The following is an 8,872-nucleotide window of genomic DNA, read 5'->3' on the forward strand; positions in this document are numbered from 1 at the left end:
ATTTTCATATCATCACCTCATTACTACTTATTCATATCACTACTCATTTCATTGGTGCTTTCATTACACCATGGCTCCGAGTGATGAACACACGTTCGAATCCGAAATCAAGCGCAATACAGAGGAGACGAAGCTGCTTCAGGCTGAAATCTTCGAACGGTTAGCAAGATCTGAAGCTGAGAACGGTGCTAAGTTTGACAAGATCTTTGCTGCGCTTGACATCCTCATTGATCAAACACCATCGAAGCATCACCATGGTGCTGGACTCAACAACAACCGGCCTCCGTTTCAGGTGAGAAATGTGAAACTCGAATTTCCGCGTTTTGATGGAAAAAATGTGCATGAGTGGATCTTTCGTGCTGAGCAATTCTTTGAATATTATGATACACCAGATCCAGACCGTTTAACAATTGCATCGGTCCATCTTGATAAAGATGTTGTGCCTTGGTACCAGATGATGCAGCGAACTCATCCATTCATGTCATGGATTGAGCTTACTCGCGCGCTGGAATTAGATTTTGGACCATCCATCTATGAATGTCCTCGTGCTACATTATTTAAATTGCATCAAACTGGATCTGTGGCTGATTATTACTTGCAATTTACATCATTAGCAAATCGTGTTTATGGTTTGAGCAATGATGCTTTGGTTGATTGTTTTGTGAGTGGATTAAGCAATGAAATCCGTCGTGATGTCTTAATTCACACACCACCTTCACTGGTCAAAGCTGTGTCCCTAGCTAAGGTTTATGAAGAGAAATACGCTTCAAACCTCAAATCACAGAAATCCAATCATACCAACTACTCTACCAACCAACCATTCACCAACAAACCAGAGACTATAACTAGAAATTCAGCCCCCATCCTCAACACACCCCCTACACGACCTATGAGCCAATTTCAAAAGAATCCTAACATCAAACGTATATCCCCTGCTGAAAGGCAAGTTAGAAGAGACAAAGGACTTTGTTATTGGTGTGATGAAAAGTTCTCTTATACTCATAAGTGTCCTAATAGGCAATTGATGCTCTTGCAATATGATGATAATGAAGAAGAAAATGTTGTTGAAATCCCTAGTGATCCATCAGAGTTAGCCATAAATACTCTTGAGACCACACAACCTGAACATCATTTATCCTTCAATGCCATGAAGGGAAACTCTAGCATGGGTATTCTCAGGTTTTCAGGCACTATTGAACATATACAGGTGCAGATATTGATTGATGGAGGCAGTTCAGATAACTTTTTACAACCAAGAATAGCTAGATTCTTGAAGCTACCAATTGAACCAGGGCCTGTTTTCAAGGTACTAGTAGGCAATGGGGAGATTATGACTGCTGAAGGTGTAATTCAGAATTTGGCTCTGAATATACAGGGCACTGAATTACAAGTGCCAGTTTTCTTATTACCAGTAGCTGGAGCTGATGTTATCTTAGGTGCATCATGGTTAGCTACACTTGGTCCACATGTGGCTGACTATGCATCCTTGACATTAAAATTCTTCATCAATGGCAAATTTGTGACATTACAGGGTGAGGCAACTCCCAGACCTGCAGCTGCTCAATTTCACCATTTCAAGAGATTGCATTATACTGATGCAATAGCAGAGTGTTTCACTATTCAATGGTGGAAATCACATACTGATGAAGATATTTTCAGAGACTTGCCTACCAATATTGAGCCAGAGATTGCAATATTACTACATACTTATAAAGAGCTGTTCAAAACACCAAACACATTACCTCCTCACAGGTCACACAATCACAGCATTCCACTCATTGAGGGACACAATCCAGTCAAGGTGAAACCATACAGATATCCTCACAGCCAGAAAAATCAAATTGAATTAATGGTGCAAGATATGCTACAACAGGGTATCATACAACCCAGTACAAGTCCCTTTTCTTCTCCAATAGTTCTGGTCAAGAAAAAGGATGGCACATGGAGGTTTTGCACAGATTATAGAGCACTGAATGCCATTACTGTTAAGGATTCGTTCCCTATCCCTACAGTAGATGAATTACTGGATGAACTGTTTGGAGCCAAATTTTTCTCTAAATTGGATCTCAGGTCTGGTTACCATCAGATATTATTGCAACCAGAGGACAGATACAAAACAGCATTCAGAACTCACCAGGGTCTGTATGAATGGCTAGTGATGCCATTTGGCCTAACTAATGCTCCTGCAACATTCCAAGGTTTGATGAACCACATTTTCCAACATGCTTTGAGAAAATATGTGTTAGTCTTCTTTGATGACATTCTGGTATATAGTAGCACATGGCAGGATCATTTAAGTCACTTAGATACTGTGCTCAAAACACTACTAGACAATGACTTGTTTGTCAAGTTATCTAAGTGCTCTTTTGGAGTCTCTGAAATTGAATATTTGGGTCACTTAGTAACAGGACAAGGTGTTTCAATGGATAGAGACAAGATTCAGGCAGTTTTGGAATGGCCTATACCAAAGAATATTAAACAGTTAAGGGGATTTCTTGGTCTTACTGGCTATTATAGAAGATTCATTAAGCACTATGCAAGGTTAGCTGCACCTTTGACTGACTTACTCAAAAAAGAGAACTACAACTGGAATGCTCAAACTGAATTGGCTTTTCAAGAATTGAAAGCTGCTATGACATCAGCACCTGTATTAGCACTGCTAAATTTTCAAAACCCTTTTATCCTTGAAACTGATGCATCTGGGGTAGGAGTGGGTGCAGTGCTGCACCAAGATGGCCATCCCATAGCTTATTTTTCAAAGAAGTTAGTACCAAGGAACCAGAAAAAATCTGCTTACTTCAGGGAAATGCTGGCTATCTCTGAGGCAATAGCAAAATTCAGGCACTATCTATTGGGACACAGATTTATTATTCGTACAGATCAGAAAAGCTTGAAGAGTTTAATGGACCAATCACTACAAACACCTGAACAGCAGCAGTGGTTACACAAATTCCTGGGATATGATTTTGTGATAGAATACAAGCCAGGCAAGGAAAATTTAGCAGCTGATGCTTTGTCTAGGGTAATGACTTTGGCTTGGTCAGAACCTATATCTCAACTTATCACTCAGATAAAGGGTGAAATCAAAGCTGATATATACTGGAGTGATATTATAGAGAAGTGTATCTCACAAGGGAACTCTTATTTGCAATATACTCTCAGAGATGGAGTGTTATATTGGAAAAATGGAGTAGTGATTCCCCAGAAGAGTGCGTTAATACAGCAGGTGCTACATGAATTCCATTCATCACCAATTGGTGGACATGCTGGGTTCACAAGGACCTTGGCTAGAATTAAATCACAGTTTTATTGGGTTGCTATGAAGAAGGATGTTTTGGAGTATATACAAAACTGTGTTATCTGTCAGCAGGCCAAGACCACAAACACACTACCTGCAGGGTTGTTGCAACCTCTCCCAATACCTACACAAGTATGGGAGGACATAGCTATGGATTTCATAACTGGATTACCATTATCTTATGGGTACACTACTATCTTAGTTGTGGTAGATAGATTGACAAAATATGCACATTTTTTACCTATGAAAACTGATTATTCTAGTAAATCAGTAGCTGAGGTTTTTATGAATCATATTGTCAAGCTACATGGCATGCCAAAGTCTATTGTCTCGGATAGAGACAAAGTTTTCACAAGTTCCTTTTGGCAGCATTTGTTTAAACTGCAGGGTACTAGTTTGGCTATGTCATCTGCATACCATCCTCAATCTGATGGCCAAACTGAAGTCTTGAACAAGGGGTTGGAACTATTCCTGAGATGTTTCACATTTAACAATCCCAAGTCATGGTATAAGGCACTGGCGTGGTCTGAGTTCTGGTACAACACAGCCCTACACACTAGCATTGGCATGACTCCCTTCAAGGCCCTGTATGGAAGAGAGCCACCTACTCTCACCAGATATGAAGCTCAAGATAGTGATCCTCCAGCACTTCAAGAAGAGCTGAAAGAAAGAGATAGGATACTACAGCAGTTGAAAAGTAATCTGGAGCGAGCACAGCAGTACATGAAAAAACAAGCAGACAAGCACAGAATTGAGGTTAAGTTCCAATTGGGAGATCTGGTGCTAGTCAAACTTCAACCCTATAGACAGCAATCTGTGGCACTAAGGAAGAATCAGAAATTGGGAATGCGCTATTTTGGACCATTTGAAATTATAGCTTGTGTGGGAAAAGTAGCTTACAAGCTCAAATTACCGGATCATGCAAAGATTCACCCGGTATTTCATGTATCCCAATTAAAACCATTCAAGGGAGTGCCTCAGCAGCAGTATATGACACTACCTCTCACTATGTCTGACAATGGGCCAATGATACAACCAGTGGAGATACTACAAGTCAGAACAATCATGAAAGGAACACAGAGGATTCATCAGGTATTAGTGCAGTGGGACCAATATGATATTGCTGAAGCTACTTGGGAGGATATAGATGACTTGCAGAAGAATTTTCCCTTGTACAACCTTGAGGACAAGGTTGTTTTTAAAGGGGATGGTATTGTAATGAGGCCAAAAGAGGAGGACATTCTAGAAGCATATAATTCAGCAAAGACCCCACACAGTATGCAAGAGGGAAAGGTTGTTAGTAGTGATGCGCAAATGATGGGACCACGTAGGAGTGGGAGGTCACGCAATGAGCACAGCATGTGGAAGAATTATACCAAGTAGTGATACTATATATATTGTACTAGGCACCATTATGTTAGTATGTGATTGGTGTAGTTATTACTTCTCTCCCTAAAACTCTCTCTTCACATCATTTGATATTTTCTGTGCACTGCAAGTGTTTGTTATTATTCCCTATTCCATTAATATACTACTCTTCCGTTCATTCCATTTTCATATCATCACCTCATTACTACTTATTCATATCACTACTCATTTCAGTCATATTTTGTCCACTACATGTGCAGCAAACCAGATTTTGTCCCCTGAAAAGGAATATTACAACAATATTTTTAGGAGGGAAATTGTTGTAATAAAATCGGGACATGAGGGATATTTTGATCAAAAATTTGTTTTATTTAGTATCTAATTAGTTTAGTTTGTATTTTGGATGCATTCAAGTGAAACTGACTTATAAGAGATCAGTGATATCTCATCGAAACACTCTTGAGCACAAATAGTAACAAATATTATAACATGTGAAGAGTTTTATTAGTGAGTATTGTAATTTGAAAATAGTTCATAGTATAAAATAAGGAGGAAGATATGGAAATGGTAGATTTAGATATAAGAATATGTGGGTGACTTATATTTTTACCAAAGAATGTGGGTGACCCTTTGTCTTTTTTTCAAATAAAAGATTATGGTGATTTGTTTGGTCTATATTTTTTTTTTGTCTGGTAATCCAAAGTTTAATCGAGAGATAAGTAAAGTTTGATTAATAATTATTTGTATTAAGAATTGAACTAGAGTTCTTCCAAACTATTTATTTTACAGAGAGATCATTAACCACATCAGTTCAATGACAATATCTTAATTAACCCTCATCAATTTGGGTTAGTTTGGTCTATACTTTACATTAATGATGGTTAGTTTGATACGGATGATATTAAAGTAATAAGTTGGAAATGAAGTCTAAAGAGATTGAAAGTGTTTCCGTGTATGTTTTATCAATGAACATGGGATCCGGGAGAATGTCTCCGGCACTAATTTTTATGCTTGCTTTGCTGTTGTGTTGTCTTGTTAGGGATGCCGCTGCATTTCTATTGTGTGGGTGGTGGTTTTTTATTTTTCCTTGTGTTCAGTAGTTGTATCATTGTAGTTAGGGGTGAGGCCTTGTGTTCCGTTAATAGGGGACGGGTTTTGGTTGTTGCTGGGTAGTTTATGTTGCTACTTGGTTTTTTGTGTTTGTATTCCTGTGATGTTTCTCCTATTGTACATCTTGTTATAGAGGTGGTTATATTTTTTTTTTACAACGGAGCAGAGGATCGAACTCAAGACTTCATGGATACTATATTACCCAAATCTCTCACCACATGACCAAATCTAGTGGCTTAATGAATGGTTGCTTTCAAACGATGATGATTAAATTAGTTTTGTTAGTAATTTGACAAACGATACCGTAATTAATGAGAATGGATCCTCTCATTTTTTTTCTCTCAATTTTTCTCAATTTTCACATCACAACCATCAATCAACTTTCCTTCATTTATTTTAAATATAAATATTGTCCTACATTTATAATCTAATGGTCTAAAAGGCAACATTATTTCCTCAATTTGATTTTCAAATTAAGAGATCCTCTCTCGTAATTAATTATTACAAGAAATTGCCTACAAGTGGTCAATAAATTTTTCTTTGGACGAATTATGTAGAAAAGATTGAGTTTGTTGACTTATAAAATAATAATTTTTTGTTCTGTCAATAATAATAATAATTTTTTGTTCAGCATATTTTGTTGCGCCAACATTTTTTTTATTTTTTTATTTTTATTAAGTAGAATAAGTTGAATTCTTTTAACATATTATGTTAAATATTAAATCAGAGTTAAATTTTATTGATCTAGTAATTTATTAATTTAGTTAAACGTAGATATAAATATTCATTTAAATGTGTTCTTATGAATTAAATTTTTAAAAAGACTATGTCAAACTTTTAAAAAGTTAAACTCAGACTTATAAAATGAACTTATCATACATAGGTTATACGGTAAATTTAAACTTTCAATATTTTGACGGATCAAATTTAACTCTGATAAAATCTAACTCGACCTTACCAATTTTTACATTTTAAAAAAACAAAATTCATTCTCGCCCTTAGAAGATCTACAATGGAGATACTCATTTTTTAGTACTTAACTGGCCCCCATGTGTACACATCACTCATTTATAATTTTTTAATAATAGTATCTAATAAGTACTCAATCCCTCCAACTCAACATCTCTTAAAAAATTCTAAATGGGCCCTACAAATAACACATTTGACGGTGGTTCTGCAAGTGCACAGAATCGCTACAAAGTAATAAAGTAGTAAGTTTATCGTTCTCCACAGGGATTGTGCCAAGGTTACTAGTTTCGCTTAGGAATATCGTAGTTGCCTTCGCTTTGTTTGTTTTGAAAGGTATCTTTGCGGGTAATTAGTAAATGAAAGGAAATAAATGCTGAAATTAAATGACTGAAAAGTAAAAGGTGTGTGTGTGACCACACGGGGTGGTTAAGTGTGGTCAGATCCCTCCCTTACTCCTGCTTGGTTGTTCAATTCTTTCACTCTATTAGGATTTAGACTGTTGAAAATAGGTTTGAAGCAATATCTGTTCATATTTCTATTACAAACTATACAGAGCCTGGTTAAAGGTTACCCTTACTCTATTTAAGCATCATTGCTAGGGATGGCAGAAAAATCCAAACCCGTGAGACCCACCCGAACCCAAACCCAAGTCAACGGGCGAAACCCGAATTGACTGGGTTTGGGTTTGGGTTTGGGTGACACCCGAAAATATGGGTGTGGGTTTGGTATCACTCAAACCCACACCCGAAACCCATACACCCACCCGAAACATGTTAAAATTACCTAAATACCCCCACATATATATATAAGTGTAAAAGTAAAATTAGGTTTTTCACAAACCACAAACCAAAATTGTGTTTGAATTTTGCTTGAAAGTTGGAAGAACTTAATTTTGGTTTAGTTGTAATTTAATTTCTTAAAAGACTATTTTGTAATTTTAAATTCCCTTGTAATTTTAAACCTATGTTTTTGCTAAGTGATTGACAATATGTTTAAATTCCATTGTTTTTGCTTAAATTTACCTTGTTTTGCTTAAATTTGCAAAGTAGTACAAAATGTGTTGTGGGTTTGGGTTTGGGTGTAAAAAACCCGAACCCAATGGGTGTGGGCGTGGGTGTGGTTTTGCCACCCGAACAGATTTGGGTTTGGGTTTGGGTTTGGGTGTTGATTTCGGGTGTGGGTTTGGTATCACTCAAACCCGCACCCGTGGGCGCCCATTGCCATCCCTAATCATTGCCCCGGAATTCCACTTTTTTGTATATAAGGTTGGTCATCGCACCCATCGTGGTGCGATGGAAGATCTTCTCAGGATTTTCTGCGTATTCTTCAAGTCATCATCGTGCCACTATGGAAAAGATTTTCTGCATATTTTCTTCAATTTAACCGCCTTCTCATCGAGCCACGCTGAGACTCATTGTGGGTATGATGGTTGCGCTGCTTTATTACATTTTTTGTTGTTTTTTCCACTTTTCTTGCTTCTGGGTCTTGCAACTTCACTTTTCCTGGTATTTGCTTGCTTTTGGGCTTCAATTACTATTAAAACTATCCTAAATTACTACTAAAAACATCATATAATTGGTTGTCATCAACATCTCATCAATAACTATACATCATTATAAATGAGACCCATAAAAACAAAATAGATATTAATGCTTATTATAGAATTAGTACCTATTAGGTACTCAAATGAGTATTACTCTAATGATAGTATCTAATAAGTATCATGAATACCTAATAGATACTATACTATTGGAGATATGGACTTAATGACCATTGACTACCATCTTATTCGTATTCTGCGGTTAAGGTTCCTAACATTTTTGAAAGTATTTGTAGCCGGAATGAGTGACACATGGATGGTATGAATTGAATGCAAATGTTCAATTCCATGAAACAAGAGACACACTTTGAAGTTTGAATTGAATGCTTTTAATTTTTGACCATCTTGACCCGCATTCATGGTATTATATCCATCCTATTCCAAATAAAAAAATCAAGGTTGTCAGAACCGGACCGGTCATCGAACCGGCGAGCTCACCGGTTCAAGGTTCAATTGGTCGGACCGGGTTCAATCGGGGTCGAACCATTTTTAATTAAATATATATTTTAATTAATATATAAATAAAA

Source organism: Trifolium pratense, linkage group LG5, assembly GCF_020283565.1.
Source record: "Trifolium pratense cultivar HEN17-A07 linkage group LG5, ARS_RC_1.1, whole genome shotgun sequence".
Taxonomy (NCBI): Eukaryota; Viridiplantae; Streptophyta; class Magnoliopsida; order Fabales; family Fabaceae; genus Trifolium; species Trifolium pratense.